At 33.9% G+C, this 18,021-nt stretch overlaps 1 protein-coding gene across 1 annotated transcript in view; it reads right to left on the bottom strand.

The window, feature by feature from the left end:
* SOX6 (SRY-box transcription factor 6) overlaps positions 1-18,021 on the bottom strand; it is a 652,380-nt gene that overhangs the window by 494,350 nt on the left and 140,009 nt on the right. The window contains exon 2 of the mRNA XM_037839347.1: positions 17,347-17,418. The gene's annotated coding sequence lies outside the window, so the exon portion shown is untranslated. The remainder of the gene's footprint in view (positions 1-17,346; positions 17,419-18,021) is intronic.

The raw sequence follows: 18,021 nt of genomic DNA, 5'->3' as shown, positions 1-18,021 counted from the left end.
GCATCTAACAGCAGAGTCCCAAAATATATGAAGCAAATACTGACAGATTTGAAGGGAAAAATTAATGGTTCTATATTAATAGTAGGAGATGTCAACACACCACTTTCAATAATGGATAGAACATCTAGTCAGAATATCAAGGAATAAGTACAAGACTTGAATGATACACTGAACCAACTAGACCTAACAGACATGCATAGAATACTGCACCCAACTAAAACTCATACACATTCTTCCTGAGTGTATGTGGATCATTCTCCAAGATAGATAAAATGTTGGGTCACAAGGCAAGTCTCAAAAAAATGTTTAAATATTGAAATCATACAATATTTATTCTCTGACCACAATGGAAAGAAGCTACAAATCAATTACAGAGGAAGAAACAGAAAATTCATAAATATGTGGAAATTAAACAACATACTCTTAAACAACCAATGGGCTAAAGAGGAAATCAGAAACAAAATTAGGAAATATTTTGAGGTGAATGAAAATGACAATACAACATACCAAAACCTATTGGATGCAGTGAAGACAGTGCTGAGAGTCAAATTTACAGCTCTAAATACTTACATTAAAAAGAAGAAAAACTTCAAATCAGAGACCTAACCTCAAAACTGGAAGAACTAAAAAAGAAGTGAAAATTAAACCCAACATGAATAGAAGTAAGGAAATAACAAAGATTAAAGGGGAGATAAATTAACTAGATAACAGAAAAACAATAGAGTTGGTTCTTTGAAAAGATCAATAAAATTGACAGACATTTAGCTAGACTCACAAAGAAAAAATGAGAATAAAAATAACAAAAATCAGAAATGAAAAAGGGGTCACTACTACTGACCTCACTGAAACAAAAAGGACTGTAACAAGATACCATGAACAATTATATGCCAATAAATTAGACATCTTAGATAAAATGAGCAAATCACAAACTACCTACATTGATTAAGAAGAAACAGAAGATCTCAACAAACCAATTACTGGTAAAGAGATTTAATCAGTCACCAAAAACCTCCCAATAAAGACCGAACTCCAGGATCAGATGGCTTCACAGGTGAATTCTACCAAACATTCCAAGAAGACTTAATTCCACTTCTGCTCAAACTCTTCCAAAAAAATTAAAGAGGAGGAAATACTGCCCAAATCATTCTATGAGACCAACATCACCCTCATAACAAAGCTGAATAAAGATACTACAAGAAAAGAAAACTACAGACCAATACATCTTATGAATATAGATGTGAAAAACCGGAACAAAATATTAAACAAACTGAATCCAAGAGCATACTAAAAGAATTACACATGACATGATCAAATGGGATTTATCCCTGATATGAAAGGGTGATTCAACATAAGAAAATTGATTAATGTAGAACACCACATTAACAGAATGCAGGGGAAAAATACATGATCATCTTAATTGATGCAGAAAAGGCATTTGACAAAATCCAGCACCCTTTCTTGATAAAAACACTTAGAACACTAGGAATACAAGGATCTTATTCAACATAATAAAGAGTATATATGAAAAGCCCACAGCTAACATTCTACTAAATGTTGAAAGACTGAAATTTTTCCCTCTAAGTTTAGGAACAAGACAATGATGACCACTGACACCACTGTTACTTAACATTGTAGTGGATGTTCTTGCCAGAGCAGTTAGGCAAGAAAAAAAAATAAAAGACATCCAAATGGGAGTGGAAGAACTAAAATGTTCTCTATTTGCAAATGACATGATCCTATACATAGAAAATACTGAAAAATTCACAACAAAGATCCTAGACCTAATAAATAAAGTCAGCAAAGTGGCAGGGTACAAGATCAACAGCCAAAAATCAGTATGTAATGTTTATATACACAAGCAATGAGCAAGCAGCAGAAGAAAGCAAGAAAAAAATCCATTCACAATAAAAACTAAAAGAATTAAATCTAACTAAGGATGTAAAGAACTTGTAAACAGAAAACTACAAAACATTCCTAAAAGAAATTAAAGACCTAAATAAATGGAAGGACATTCTGTGTTCATGGATTGAAAGACTAAAGATGTCAATCCTACCCATTTACAGATTCAATGAAATCCCAGTCAAAATTCCAACAATTTGCAGAAAGGGGAAAGCTAGTCATCAAATTTATATGGAAAGGGAATGGCCCCTGAATACCAAAGCCATCTTGAAAAAGAATAAATTTGGAGGATTCACGCTTCCCCATTTAAAAACTTATTACAAAGCCACAGTAATCAAAACAGCTTGATAGTGGTACAAGGAAAGGTATATGGACCAACTGAATAGAATTGAGAGCTCAGAAATTAACCCTCATATTTATGGCCAACTGAGTTTTGACAAGGCAGCAAAGACCACTCAATTGGGGAAAAAGTCTTCAACAAATGGTGCTGGGAAAACCGGATCTCCATTTAAAAAAAAAAAAAAATGAAAAAAAAAAAAAGAGAACCCAACCTCACCATATACAAAAATCAGCTCAAATGGATCAAAGACCCTAATATAAAAGGTAAAACTATAAAACTTCTAGAAGAAAATGTAAGGAAGTATCTTCAGGACCTTGTTTTAGGCAATGGTTTATTAGACTTTAGAGCCAAAGCACAAGAAACAAAAGAAAAATTAGATAAATAGGATCTCATCAAAAGTAAATCTTTTGTTCCTCAAAGGACTTGATCATGAAAGTAAAATAACAACCTACACAATGGGAGAAAATACTTGGAATCCACATATCCCATAAAAGTTTAATATCTGCAACATATAAAGAATCCTTCAACTAACAATAAAAAGACAAACAAACCAATTAAAAATGGAAAAAAAAAATATCCAAAGAAGATATACAAATGGCCAGAAAGCATATGAAAAGATGCTCAACATCATTAGCCATTAGGAAAATGCAAATCAAAAATATGAGATAACATTTGACACTCATTATAATGGCTATTTTAAAAAAAGGAAAATAGCAAGACTGGAGAGGATGCAGAGAAACAGGACACTCATCCGTCACTGGTGGCAATGTAAAATGGTGCAGCTGCTGTTTCCTCAGAAAGCTAAGTATAGAACTACCATATGACCTGGCAATCCCATTCCTAGGTATATACTCAAAAGAATTAAATGCAGGGACTTGAACAGAAATTTGCACACCAATGATCATAGTGGCATTATTCACAATTGCTAAAAGATGGAAGCAGCCCAAGTGTCCATCAACTGAAAAATGAATAAACTATAGAAAACTACAACCTACACTAGGAGGGGTGAAGTTATGTCCCAGTCAAAGGAACAAACTTACACTTCAACTAAGATACAGAAATTTAAACTAGTGCTGGATCAATTCAGAAAGTTTAGGGAAGATACAGCAAAAGAGATGAAGCGTATAATGAAAACACTGGGTGTACATAAGGTAGAAATCGAAAGTTGGAAAAAACAACTGGCAGAATCTATGGAAATGAAAGGCACAACACACAAGATGAAGGACACAATGGAGACATACAACAGCAGATCTCAAGAGGCAGAGGAAAACATTCAGGAACTGTAGAACAAGGCACCTGAAAGCCTACACACAAAAGAACAGATAGAGAAAAGAAAAGAATGGAAAAATATGAGCAATGTCTCCAGGAACTTAAGGGCAAAACAAAATGCGGGAATGCACATGTCATTGGTGTTCCAGAAGGAGAAGAGAAGGGAAAGGGGACAGAAGCAATAATAGAGGAAATAATCAATGAAAATTTTCCATCTCTTATGAAAGACATAAAATTATGGATCCAAGAAGTGCAGTGTATCCCAAACAGAATAGATATGAATAGGTCTATGCCAAGACACTTAATAATCAGAGTATCAAGATAAAAGGAGAATTCTGAAAGCAGCAAGAGAAAAGCAATCCATTACATAGAAAAGAAGCTTGATAAGACTATGTGTGATTTCTCAACAGAGACCATGGAGGCAAGAAGGAAGTGGGGTGATATATTTAAGATACTTGAAGAGAAAAACCACCAACCAAGAATCCTATATTCAGCAAAACTGTCCTTCAAATATGGGGGAGAGCTTAAAATATTCTCTGACAGTTCAGACAATGACAGAGTTTGTGAAACACTAAAGGGAGCACTACAGACAGAAAGGAAAAGACAGGAGTAAGAGATCTGGAACACAATTTTGGGAGATAGTAGCTCAGCAATTTAAGTGCACTGAACAAAGATGACTGTGAGTATGGCTGAACGAGGAAGGTTAGGAGCATGTGGGACACCAGAAGGAAAGAGGAAAGATAAAGACTGGGACTGTATAACTCAGTGAAACCTAGGATACTCAATGATTGTGATAAAAGGTACAAGTATGTTTTTACATGAGGGAGAACAAATGAATGTCAAGTTTGCAAGATGTTAAAAATGGGGTGAGATTGGGGGAAAAATACAATCAATGCAAACTAGAGACTACAGTTAACAGAAACATTGTATTATGCTTCCTTTAATATAACATAGGCAATATACCAAAGCTAAATGCATATGGGGTGGGGCATAGGGGAAGGGTATGGGACTCAGCATTTGTGACGCTGTCTGACTCTTCATTCTACTTTAGTTTAATGCTACTTTTCCTTTTGTTGCTTCCTATCATGTTTTGTTTTTCTTTTTTTCCTCCTTTTTTTCTTTTACTCTTGTCTCTCTACCTTCTTTGACTCTTCCTCCTCCTTTGTGGAAGAAATGGAGATGTCCTTATACAGATAGTGGTGATGGTGGTGAATACATAAATATGTGACTATACAGGGAACCATCGATTGTTTACTTAGGACGGAATGTAAGGTGTGTGAACAAAACCATCTTTAAAAAAAATAGGTTGATGAAGAAACCTTGAGAGCATTATATTGAGTGAAAAAAGTCAGACACATAAGGACAAATATTGCAGGGTCTCACTGATATGAACTAATTATAATATGTAAACTCATAGACATGAAATATAAGTTATCAGGATATAAAACAAGGCTAAAGAATGGGGAGTGGTTGCTTATTATGAGCAGAAAGTTCAACTAGAATGAATTTAAACATTTGGAAATGGACAGAGGTGATGGTAGCACATTGTGAGAATAACTAATAGTGCTGAAAGGTGTGTGAAGGTGGTGGAAATGGGAAGTTCAGAGTCACAATATGTCACCAGAAGGAAAGTTGGAGGTTAAAAGATGGGAATGTATAAAACCATGAATCTTGTGGTGGACCATGTCCATGATTAACTGTACAAATATTAGAAATCTCTTTCATGAACTAGAACAAATGTATGGCACTATAACTAGAAGTTAATAATAGAGGTGCATATAGAAAAAAATATATACCTATTGCAAATGATATACCACAGTTAGTAGTATTTAAACATTCTTTCATCAACAGTAACAAACGTACTATAACAATACTATGAATCAATAATGGAGAGGGGTTGTTAGGGGTATGGGAGTGTGCCAGTTCAATGTATTATGTCCCCCAGAACGCCATTATCTTTGATGCAATCTTGTGTGGGCAGACATATTAGTGTTGATTAGATTTTGGAATCCTTTGGGTGCTTCCATGGAGATATGATTCAATCAACTGTGGACAAGACCTTTGGTTGGATAATTTCCATGGAGGTGTTGCCCCACCCATTCAGGGTGGGCCTTGATTAGTTTACTGGAGCAGTATATAAGCTCAGAAAGAAGGAACAAGCTTGCTACAACCAAGAGGGACACTTTGAAGAATGCACGGAAGCTAAGATAGTAGCTGTAGATGAGAGACAGTTTGAAGGTGGCCATTGAAAGCAGACTCTTGCTCCAGAGAAGCTAAGAGAGGACAAACACCTCAAGAGCAACTGAGAGTGACATTTTTAGGAACTTCAGCCTAGAGAGGAGAAAGCCATTTTGAAACCAGAACTTTGGAGCACACCCCAACCATGTGCCTTCCCAGCTGCAAGAGGTTTTCCAGACACCATTGACCATCCTCCAGTGAAGGTACCCGATTGTTGATGCCTTACCTTGGACATTTTATGGCCTTAAGACTGTAACTTTGTAACCAAATAAACCCCCTTTATAAAAACCAATCCATTTCTGGTGTTTTGCATCCCAGCAGCATTAGCAAACTAGAACAGAGAGGATATGAGTTTCCGTTTTTTGTGTGTCTTTATTTCTTTTCTGGAGTAATGAAAATGCTCTAAAAAGTGAAAAAAAAATTAACTGTGGTGAGGATGCACAGCTGTATGATGGTACCATGGGCAAGTAACTGTACACTTTGGATTTTTTTTTAATTGTATGGTATGTGAACAATCTCAATTAAAGAAATGGAAAAACAATTAAAAAGACTAATCCTTTCAAGTGTTGGTAAGCATGTGAAGCAACTGGAACTCTCATATACTACTGGTGGAAATATAAAATGGTATGACCACTTTGGAAAAGATTAGTAGTTCTTAAAAAGTTAAACATATGTGTCTTACATGACGTAACTATTCCACTCCTAGGAATTTATCCAAAAGAAATGAAAGTGTGTGTACATACAAAGACTTGAATCCAAGTGTTCACAACAGCTTCATTTGCAATAGCCAAAAACTGGAAATAACCAAATGGATAAATAAAGTGTGGCATATCCACACAATGGAATACTCCATAGCTATTAAAAATATAAACTATTGACATGGACAACATGAATGAATTTCGAAATAATTATGCTGAATGAAAGAAAATAGACAAAAAGAGTGCATATTGTATGATTCTATTTATATAACATTCTATAAAATACAAACTAATCTCTAATGACAGAACGTAGATCATATATAGCTTGAGGATGGGACCATGGGAGAAACAGGGAGGAGCAGGAAGAAGGGATTCTCACAGGACCTGAAGAAAGTGTTGCAGGTGAGAGATATGTTCATTTTCTTGATTACAGAAATGGCTTTACTGGTTTATACCTGTGTCAAAACTTATCAAATCACACACTTCAAATATGTGCAGTTTATTGTATGCCAATTATATGTCAAAAAAACTGTAAATTTTTTAATGCAATAGATAATATTCTCACTTTGCTGGTGAGGAAGCTAAGGCACATGGAGGTAATTTGATTTGCCTAAGATCACACTGCTAGTACACAGGGATGTACTAGGGGTGGCAAGGATTCAACAGTGTATTAAAAAACTTATATGAAGCATTTAATCTAGTTCTTGATTCACAGAAGGCACTAAAAAGAATGAAAGTTTTTGGTTTTTAAGTACAGGGGCATATAAAAAGCCTAAGGTGTAAATAAACAATCAGTTTTAACTTACGCATATGGTATTTACATTTTAAAGAAGTTCCCTTTTTATCTGAAGTAATAGAATGTATGTGGGAGATAGAGTTTTTGAAACTCATACAAGAAGCATTTCACTATTCACTAGACACAAGTGAAACAGATTTTTAACTCTTACAAATGTTATAAAAGATGAGGCAAGGACAAAGAGCTCAGTGTGTCAGGAGCTTAAGGTGCATACATATGTTGAGTGGAAGACAGATGGCCAGCCACTCACTCTCCAAGAAGAAACAATGGCTAAATGACTTCCCAGAAGGAATCATTGGGTTTTCAGTCACTTTTTTGATCTTCATTTTCATATACGTACATTTCATCTCCTATAAATAGATTAGAAATTCCTTGAGAACTAATTCTTCCTTTTCTATTTTAAATTCCACATTGTGTCCAAAGGATCCTTAATTGATATTCATATTGAGGGAATGAAAAAATGAATGAATGACCATTAGTGTTAGTCTGAATGATAAGGTAATACGAATGGCATGGATCCTCCACAAAGTCAACTTGACTTTAATCCATTTTCTTGAAAAAGACTTTTTTTTAAACTTTTATTTCAGTAAGTCTTTTCTCACTTGTCAATGTATTTCCCTGCACTATTTCCTTTTCTTTTGAAAGGGACAAATAGTGAAGATCTATATTCTAAGTATAATATTTGCTGTGACTGTATCTTCTATTGTCAAGGACAGAATGTGGCCACACAATCAGGAAGTTGTAGTCATCACTTTGAGAGTTAAAAAATAAGTATACTCTGTGCACTCCTGTTTTATTCCTTACAGATGTCATATACTAATCCCTATGTGAAAGCCACCTGATAGGAATGCCATAATCTCAAGTATCTTTCAATTTTCTCACATTCATAGTAGCCAAGCTTTACCTTATGCCTCTGAAATCAACACAACCCTGCCTATGCACTTTAACACCTAGTGTTAGTATCTTTTGTATTTATGTTCTGTCTCTAAAAAAATTCAATCAGCAAAAATGAAGTAAATGGAAGGGGCTCACAGCAGAATGAGCAAACCAAGCCCACTGCCTACCACCCATCAAGCTAAAAACTCTTTTGGTTGAGTCCACGTCCTCCCACATGTACTCTCTGAATAACTGCCAAACCTCTCCTCCAGGGAATAACTCACCAGCTTATGCAACAATCACTGGGCCCTTTACTGAAAGTAAATTTAGCAGCAAATGGACCTAAATCAAGGAACAATCTCAGAAAAAGGAAAGAGAGAAATGCACTCCTTTGAATGGAAGGGAAAAGAAACCCCAAAATCCAATACAGAGTTGAGATCTGTATTGCTAGAGAGAATTGTCAACATTAAGATGGTTGCAGTATTCCAACAGGATGAGAAAGAGACCTTTTCAGGGCCTTTTTCATGGCATTTGCTCTCAGGTTAAGGTGTAAGAGTTCTGTGATGACATATGTGAGGTGTTCTGAGACAGCTAAACCTGTAGAAATTTTATCAGATAAATTTTATAGTAAAGCACATATTAAAATGAAATGAGATCCTGCCAAAGTGCTGGAGTGGAAAAAGATGGGTTCTAAAGTCAAATTATATCTGAATACAGTTTTGCCTTTTTCTTCTTTTCATTCCTTCTTCCTTCCCCTTATCTTTATTTCTGCTCATTTATTCATTTTCAACAAATATTTATTAGGACCTTATGTGTCAGACACTGTGCTAAATATTGGGTATACAGATTTGAACAAAACAGTCACGGTCTCTGCCCTAAAAGAGCTTTTAGGTGAAACACATAGGCATTAAATAAACACACAAATATATGATCATTACCAATCACTTTAAGTGCTATTAAGGTAAAAATAAATCAGAATTTATAGAAAAAATAACTGAGGAGACATTTCAAACTGTGCACAGCTTATCATTCTATTAATTTTCTACATAGCCACAACCTTCACCAATTCACAATCTTCTTTCAGGTATACCTGGGTTTGATCTCTTGCTCAATATCCTTAAGTTTATAAATAACTTTACCCTTTTGGTTCCATGGGATATTTAATCCCTTTTCCCCCTAAGTCTAATTATTCTCAAAAATCGACTGACAAGCATCAAGAACTGAGACTAAATCATTCTGTGTGGAAGAATTGCCAGAGAAACACAACTAAAGACTTCTCTTATAGCTGTGAAGTGTACAGCTATACAGAATATCTCATTGCAGGGGATATTTCTAAAAACATAAAAATTCTCTTGCTCATAGTCACAATGAATGAGACCATCCTAAAAGTCTTATACATAAAATATTAGAGTTTGATTTACAGGTGGTTATTTTTCTATACATCTATATTAATCTTTTCCCAAATAAAGAAAAATTATTCTAATTGGTTTTTACCAGAGAGGCACCCATTTCCTAAAAGCCCTACAATTGTACTTAACATGCATTAAATTTAAATCATGAGATTTGAAACATATTAGAGAAGGGGAAAAAAACAACAGTAGAACTCCTATTGTTACTATTGTCTGTTCCAAACAAGTATTTCTACATTATAAAAAGTCCTTGCATCTATTTTCTCATTTGACAAAAATCTCCTATTTCAATCGTCTTTTATTTCACCTATTTCTCTCCCTTTTTCTCTTCTCCCAATTATTGCAATCAAGTTGTGGGGACAGGTATTCCATCCATTCGTTCAGTCATATTTTCTCAAAAAGCTTCAGACACTCAAAGCGTTCTAACACTCAACTCTCTAGTCTACACCCAATTTTTACATGTCTTACTTTCTCAGCCTTTCCCCAGATACTGCCTCTCAGTTGTCTGTTCTGTGATTACAAGTCCAAAGAAAAACTCCCAGTAAGTAGTCACAAAATCAACATTATTAGTGGCTTCCACATATCACTACTACCAGGGACAAAGCCCAGAATGTTTCCATCCCGTAAAGCTGTCAGTCATTTAATAAGTCTGTACTTACTGCTCTATCAGATATCAATTTATGTGAGTCCCATCTCACCTCACAAAAAAATCCAATCTAGTTGATGTTGCTATATATGCATAATAGAAGAAGAAGAATATTTATTCTTTTTGGATTTCTTATGTATGTATTTCACTTTGTTCACTGAAACTCAGAACACTAGTGGCAATAATGAAAACCAAGCCATAGACTTACTAGCCTGACATAGCTTTAAGACAAAAAGAATCTATAGTCTGTCTAAGGTAGGTACTTATAGAAGTATAGAATTGGGCTCCATTAATGCTATTGTTTAATTATCTTTTATGTCAGATCACAAAGGGAAAAATAATAAACTGGCAAACATACCATTTTTTGTGTGCTTGTGTGTTCCAAAGGTATTAAAGAGCCCAGAGGCAAAATAAAAATAGAAAACCTGTCTGTATTAATGAATTCATATATCTAAGCATATGAAACTGTATGAGTTAAAAGAATGAGAAAGAGCTAACTCCAGTACAGTTTATATCCCCAAAGAAACCTCCACCCACATAAACTCTCTAGTAATATATCAAGTCTTAAGCCCTTAGGATAGACACCATCTTTTCTCTTGCAAGCACTGTGACAAGCCCTCAGTGCTAATCAAATAACAATAATAACAAGCATTCCATTATATGAACAAACTTTTTTTTGACTGATTAAACCTTAAAGATAAGTCCCTTTTGCCAGTAATCTATAGAAGCAGAGGCTTTGGAAATTAATTTTTATACTATAATTGTCTCATATCTTTGAAAAACTCCAGTAAAAAAATATGTAGATGATATACAGAGAGAGACAGAGACAGAGAGTGGGGGAGAGGCGAGAGAGGATGCAGAAAATGTTTTATCTTTACTGGCAATATTTAACTCACATTTTGATGTTCTGGACCTGGCAACAAAATGGTGACATGATAAAGTTTCCACCCGCACCCCAAAATAACATGAAATATGTACTTCAGATAAAACTATACGCTCAGAGTGATATGTAAAGATAAGTGTACCATAAAATGAACTAGATTTTGTTGATTATTCAGTCTTTCTATACCAAATAGCTACTAAAATATTTGTCTAAATACTTGAGTAATTGACTTTACTTTTTCCTGAATAATAGACAGACTGTATTTCATATCTTATCAATCACTGTATTTAAAAATAATGGCTAGTTGTACACAATTGGTACATTTGTTGATACTTCCTCACTACTTTATATATGAGACCACCACCCAGTTCCAATAATGGAACTCCAAATACATTTGTTTCCTTTAAATATTAATGAAAGTTATGTAAGAATACTGAAAGATGATTAAGCATATTTTCTTGGTTAAAAACAATCTCATAAAACAGCTTTTTGGGGGAATATTCAAATTTATTACAGCTCTTAGCAAATTGCCCCCCTAGCCCCTCATTGTTTCCTATCTCAAGTTAAGAAGAATTTTTCTCCAGTGGGCACTGAATCACTCTAGTGTTAACTCTTGTGCAGCTCTACTCCACCTTCAAATGTAGCCAGTAAATTCAGGTTTACTACAGTACTATAAAAAATGTGAAAGAACCATGATAGCACCTAAAAAAGACCTGTTGGCACTATATTAGGTTAGATAAAACCTAAACTGAATACTACTGCAAAATTTTAATGATAGTTTATCTAGTTGCCAAAAGAATTACAATAATTATTTTTCCATAATGTGCAAGTTGTCTTGAAGGCATCTGACACTATCATTGTGTAGGATTCAGAATAAGTCCCTGAAGTGTCATTGTTATAGTGATTTTTTTCAATATAAATAAATAGATATGCTAACTTCACTAAAACTGAAGACAAATAACTATAACTTATAGTTCACTATAACTATCACTGTCCCGTGATCAAAGGATTGTCCTATGCATGGATAAACATTAAAGAGATCATTCTGCTTCTTTAGTAAATCAGCTTCTTTAGTAAATCAGCTTCCTTAATTGGCATCCAACATAGATCCACCTCACACCACATTCTGCTCTACAGTGAGTTACTGTGATTGTGAGGTTCCGGGAAAACATTCCAGCAGAATCAATGCAGCTCTACTTCCCTTTTCCTTTATAAACCATGACCAAATTTTTAGAGTTGAAAAGTAAACCGAGATCAAATTTAGACATGCTTGAAATTAGCAAAGATGAAACACTTCAGTGCCAGACAAAAGCCCTGATTTCAAGAGTAGGTTTTGCCTTCCTTAAAATGCCTAGCTCAGGCTGTATATTTTTATGCCTGCAGATATTGTCATGTTTCACATTTAAGATTATGACACACCAACTTAATTCTGAAATTTTAAAAATCTTCCACTGCTCATGTTTTAAGTGCTTCATGACTATCACTGATAATTGAGCAATTAACTTGAAATTACCAAATGTACTATGATGGCACAATATGTAGTAAGCAACATGAAAGAATAAAGAACAGAGGAATTCGGTACAGTGAGAGAAGTAGCAAAGGGCAAAATAGGCCATAATAATATTAATAGTACCAAAGTTTTAATGGCCCTGGCTTGTGGTGGTTTAATGGTGCCAGCAAATGGTTTAATGAAACAAATTCAGAGCATTTCAAACTTTTTAGGGCAGTTTGTTCCAGTGCTAAAAAGGAAGCTTCTCACTAACTGGTCTTGTGTAATAATCAGGGATTGGTCCAAAAAGTGTGGGAGTTTCATTAGACAACAAGCACAAAACAATTAGGTTAAAAATCATGACAAGCAGATTCCCAAGAAATACAAGCTTGCAAAAAATAGATGTAAGGTCTTACTTTAATACTAGGACTAAAGATGACCTCAAAAAGGCATCAAGCTATTGTGGATATATTTGCAAACCAAAAATTAAGATACGTGGGTTGACATCAAGACAGAAAAGCTGAAACCCAGCTATACTGGAAAAACCAGAAGTTTTCTTCACTGTTCATCCCACCAAGCTATCTAATATTGGGCTTTTCTGGATAAAACCATAGTGTGACCATGAAGAGTAACTTTTTTGTGCTTACATGTAGCCAGTGAAACAAATGTCAAAAACTTAAATCCTACCTTGTTTGAGTAGTTAGCTTTTTAAAGGTTTGCAAGAAAAACTAATAATTAAGAAAGTTAGAGAGGGAAAGAAATTCAAAACTACAGCAAATAAAGAACACTATTAAAAACTTTTTCTCAAAATTCCATCAATATTTTTGTCTAAAACATCACTGGGAAATTAAAAATAGGCCTAACTGTCCTTTTAAGTATAAAATAGAAACACAAAGTGCATAGAACAGAAAGAATAAGTATCTAAGGGCACTAGTACATAAAACTTAAAAAGCTTAAAATGTAATGGATTTACACAGTCAGATTAGCAAACTGCTTTCAATTAAAGTAGATTTCTGGCCATAGTTCACACATGTATAGTAGCTGTGTGTATTAATGTAGATGCTTCAAATGTCAGTATATCTCTAATTAACATGAGCACACAACTATAAAACTGAGAAGGCATAATTTTAAATTCCTTACATTCCCAGCATTAATGCTTTCGTGGGGCAGCTCCCGTTGTCATGGAAAATGGCATTCAAGCCCTATTTGTGGATTTTCACAGCTCATCTTTTTTATTTACCTGCTCTATGTCAAGATTAGCCTGGAATAATATTTTTTAAAGATAATGCACTTAGATCTACTTGTCTCTAAAATCACAGATATTCTCAGTAACAGAGCTTTGGTCTGGACTATACTTAATTTGAAAAGATCCCCTAACATTTAAAAATACCACAAAGACATTAATTTGCGATTCTTTTTGTTTGTTTCCTAAAAATCTATGCAATTCAAAAAACTTCAGCTGAAGCATGACATGTGGCAGTTTTGGAATAGGGGTATAGGAAAATATCAGAGAGTAGCAAATGGCTTAGGAACATGAGGAAATGAAGTGGCAGAGGGCTCTCTACATTCTCCTCCCTGATTGATTCTATCTCAACCTTTCAAAATTTGTTTCATACAGCAACCAAGTGAAGACTGAGATAGTGATCAAAACAACACCAGAAAGAGGGCTAAAATCCTCTCTGAGAGAGGATAGCTTGGTGTCATGGAAAGAGCACTGAATTTGCACCAAGGATCTCTAGGTTTGAGTCCCTCTATCATGCACAAAAATGAATAAAATTCCTACTCAATCAGAGAATTTTTATGAAATTCAGTCAAGTAATGTCTACAAAATCATGTGTTACGATTATTAAGATATATTATTATTATTGCCTCAAACATGGGGGATTAAGCAACAATCACTTTCGGTATCAGACAACCAAATAACTTGGCAGAGACCTCAGGGAAAAGGCTGTTATTAGAGACCATGAACAGAGACAGAATTTTATAAAAAGGAAGTAATTATCAAATAAAAAAGCTTGGGCAACCTGAAAAAGCAGGTTATCTAATGAACTATGTTGTTTTTTTTTTTTTCCTTAACCAATCATTTATTCCCTAGGTAAAACTGAATGATCAAAATTACATAATTAATTTTTCATTAAAGATAAAAATGAAGTGTAGAATATAAACATGCAAAACAAAGTCTTTTTATACAATGCCTACTTTGGAGAAACAGAAGGGTAGTTTTAATTTTTTTTGAGGGCAAAAAAAAAAATAATAATAGTAATAAGATGCAGGCTCTGAAAAGGTAACAAGTGTCCTTCACAGTGTTTTCCAATTCTGACCTGGGTAGTAGATGTGAGTAGGTAAGATTCTAATCGGTTCTCACACACCTTTGGTGTGGTCCATTCATTATGGATGTGCAAAATAATATCCCACCTTCCTTATCTCACAGACTGGCTTCTGTACATCTTACTGAGAAACCTTCCCGTAGCCATGAGGTATAACTTTCTGCCTTAGATCATGCAGCAAATAAGCAGTTTCAGGACATGGAAATTAAAAGTTTCCAAAAGAAGCCATTGCCACTGATCCCAATTGCTTGTTCTTAGGCCAGACTAAATAAATATTTCTATTGTTTTAGGGACTTCAACATTCAGTGTAAGTAGTGGGTACTTTCTGCAAGCATTGACAGAAGTGGGAACCCAAGCATTCCAGACCCTTTGCTGATTTCATATGATTTACCTTCATCATAGTATCCCATTATATTTCTTTTAAAAGAAGATTTTGTAGTCAGGAGATGTCCCTGATCAAACTAGAGATGTCCCTGATTAAACTCGAGACAGTCCTTGCCCTAAACTCCCCATAGACATTCTTAGGACTAGAAAGTAACTGCTTTAGGCCTATATGAATGACTTAACTTCTGCCTACCTAACCAAACAAAAACTGACCTGAGGTTGTGTTTTTGTTTTGTTTTTTAAGTTGAATTCCAGAAATAACCATATGAAAACTATACAGTACCCCTTCTTCTATTTTTAACCTCATACTTTATTAAATCAGAAGAAAAATCTCAGCTAATTGGATCACTTCCATTCAAAGCTAGTTATATGTTACTTGGTAGGGGAAAAGAAGTGACAAATTCAGAAAACAGAGCCTTTGGGCGATGAGAAATGTAAACCATATTTGAATGAAGGCCATCTTGGTTGAAATGCTGGTAATTATCTTGTATTTGTTATATAAAAATTATAATCATCCTAAAAACTTACTTACTAAAAGGAATGACTGAATGATATGAGGGAAGGAAGGAAGGAAGCAAAAGAGAGAACTAAGAACAACTGAGATAAGATTGGGACAGCACAAAACAATTTCCCTTTACTCAGATTTCTGACAGGACAAGACCAGATCCTTAGAATCATCCATTTTCACGAAGATCCCTTCAAAGATACTTTACATTTACTTCTCCATCTTCTTTGCCTCCTAATCGTCACCATAATACCTTGGACAAATTAAAACCTTATATTTAATTCAAACAAACCACACAGGTTAGACAAATTTGTGTTTTACATAAGAATTAAGTCCTCAAAAAATAAAATGTAAATTCATATAGTTTCATAAAAATAACATTAGATTCATTTATTCTTAAAGCATTAAAAATGCACAAAATATATTAAACTATATTAAACATGCATATCTTAAAAAAATTGGTTCAAAATGCCTGCCCTAATCAATACTACTACTACAAAAAGGTAAAAGCTGGCTATTTGCACTGCTCTCCGCTTAAACACTAAATCACTTAAACTCTAGTTTACAACATTATTTTTCTCAAATACTTTTCTAGAAGTATATTCACTAACACTGCTTTGTAGAAGATATTAACAGAGGTCAAGTTTTCTATTTTTTTGCTGTGATCAATGAGCCCTTTCAATGCCAACAGTTCATAACAATGTGCACATTTAAATACATTTTAAAACAAGTTACCCAAATGTGGGCTTATCCTCACACAGATTTTTTCAAATATCTGGCACATACTCTAAACTATTTCTATATTAATAAATATATATCAATTAATTTAAAGTACTTTGCTAGATTATTAAAGTTCAATTTTTTTCTTGAAATTTACCTTCTTCCCTGAGAAAATTACCTTTATTGTCCAAAATACCATTTAAAAAAATAACATAACATAATATAATATAATACAATACAATAAATATAAAATAATATAATATAATGTTTTGGGGATAGTGAAGAAGGCAGGAATACCTTGATTTTGATATACATTAATCAAAATCTCACTAAATGAGACTCACAAAATAAGTCTTTAGTTCCTTACTACATAATCTCCTCATGTACTGACAGTTCGTTGAATTCCAAATTATCGCACATCTTTTCTATGATCACAGGCACATAGCACTTTTCAAATCAAGACAACAGAAGAATGTAAGAAGTTATCATGGTAAATTATTCATGTGTATATAGACTGGAATCTTTAAGGTAGCCCCTTCCTACAGTTGAGCCCGATCTCCCAAAAGTAAGATATTATTTATTCTTTCAGATTACTGTAATGGGTTAGTTCACTGGAAATCACAACAAACTGAACTTTTTTTCAGAATCTGTTTTTTTTTAAATACTCCTCCCAAGTAAACAGAAATCTTCTATGAAGTACAAGAACTTTACATTTATTTTCACTCTCCAAATACTTACAATAGATTGAGTAAAGCACTTACAAAAAAACTAATAAACAATCACACACAAAAGAAGGTAAGAACTTGTTTAAAAACTGTAACTGCTTCATTACTTGATGAGAATAGTAGTAAATAAACCAATACTTACAAATATGCACAAAAAATCAGCCCCAGCTCCCAGAAATCACTGGTAAATTGCCTTTGAATTCATGAAAATGATCTGAAAATTTAGACAGAAAACAAAATGAAAAAGGATAAATAAATTGTACTTGTATGCTTTATTAAAGAACTATATGCTGTCTATAAATTATACTATTTTCAACTCAGACAGTTATCCCCATCTACTCCAAGAATTTTTATAAGATGATAATACCAAAATAAACAATTATTTCATTTATCTAAGAATATAACATGTCCATCCATGAAGGCTTTAACAAAGAAGTTGTCAGTAGCAAAGTAGGTGTTTAAAAATATGAATAAGTAACAACAAAGGGAAAAATTTTTAAACATAAAGGCTGAGAAATTAAATTTGAAACACATGTTTAATTTATATCTGCCAGTTAAATGAATGTGTTTCAAAGAGAATATCTTCAGTGTGTTCAACAGAAATACCTTGTAGGTATGATAAATGAAATAAGAAAGGATGTCATTTTTGTTCTACCTGAAGTGTGCAACCCATTTAGCAGCTTAAGCTACATTCAATGCATTCTGTATAAACCACAATTCAATCCAAAATTCTTTCATTTGCAAAAACTTTAGTTGTAGGTGAAGAGGTAACAGATGCAATTAAAGCACACAAAGCTAGCCTTATAAAAAGTTTTAA

The sequence above is a fragment of the Choloepus didactylus genome, chromosome 6 (genome assembly GCF_015220235.1).
Source record: "Choloepus didactylus isolate mChoDid1 chromosome 6, mChoDid1.pri, whole genome shotgun sequence".
Taxonomy (NCBI): domain Eukaryota; kingdom Metazoa; phylum Chordata; class Mammalia; order Pilosa; family Megalonychidae; genus Choloepus; species Choloepus didactylus.
Note: the sequence above shows the minus strand (reverse complement) of the source record. Positions and strands in the feature narration are given on the sequence as shown.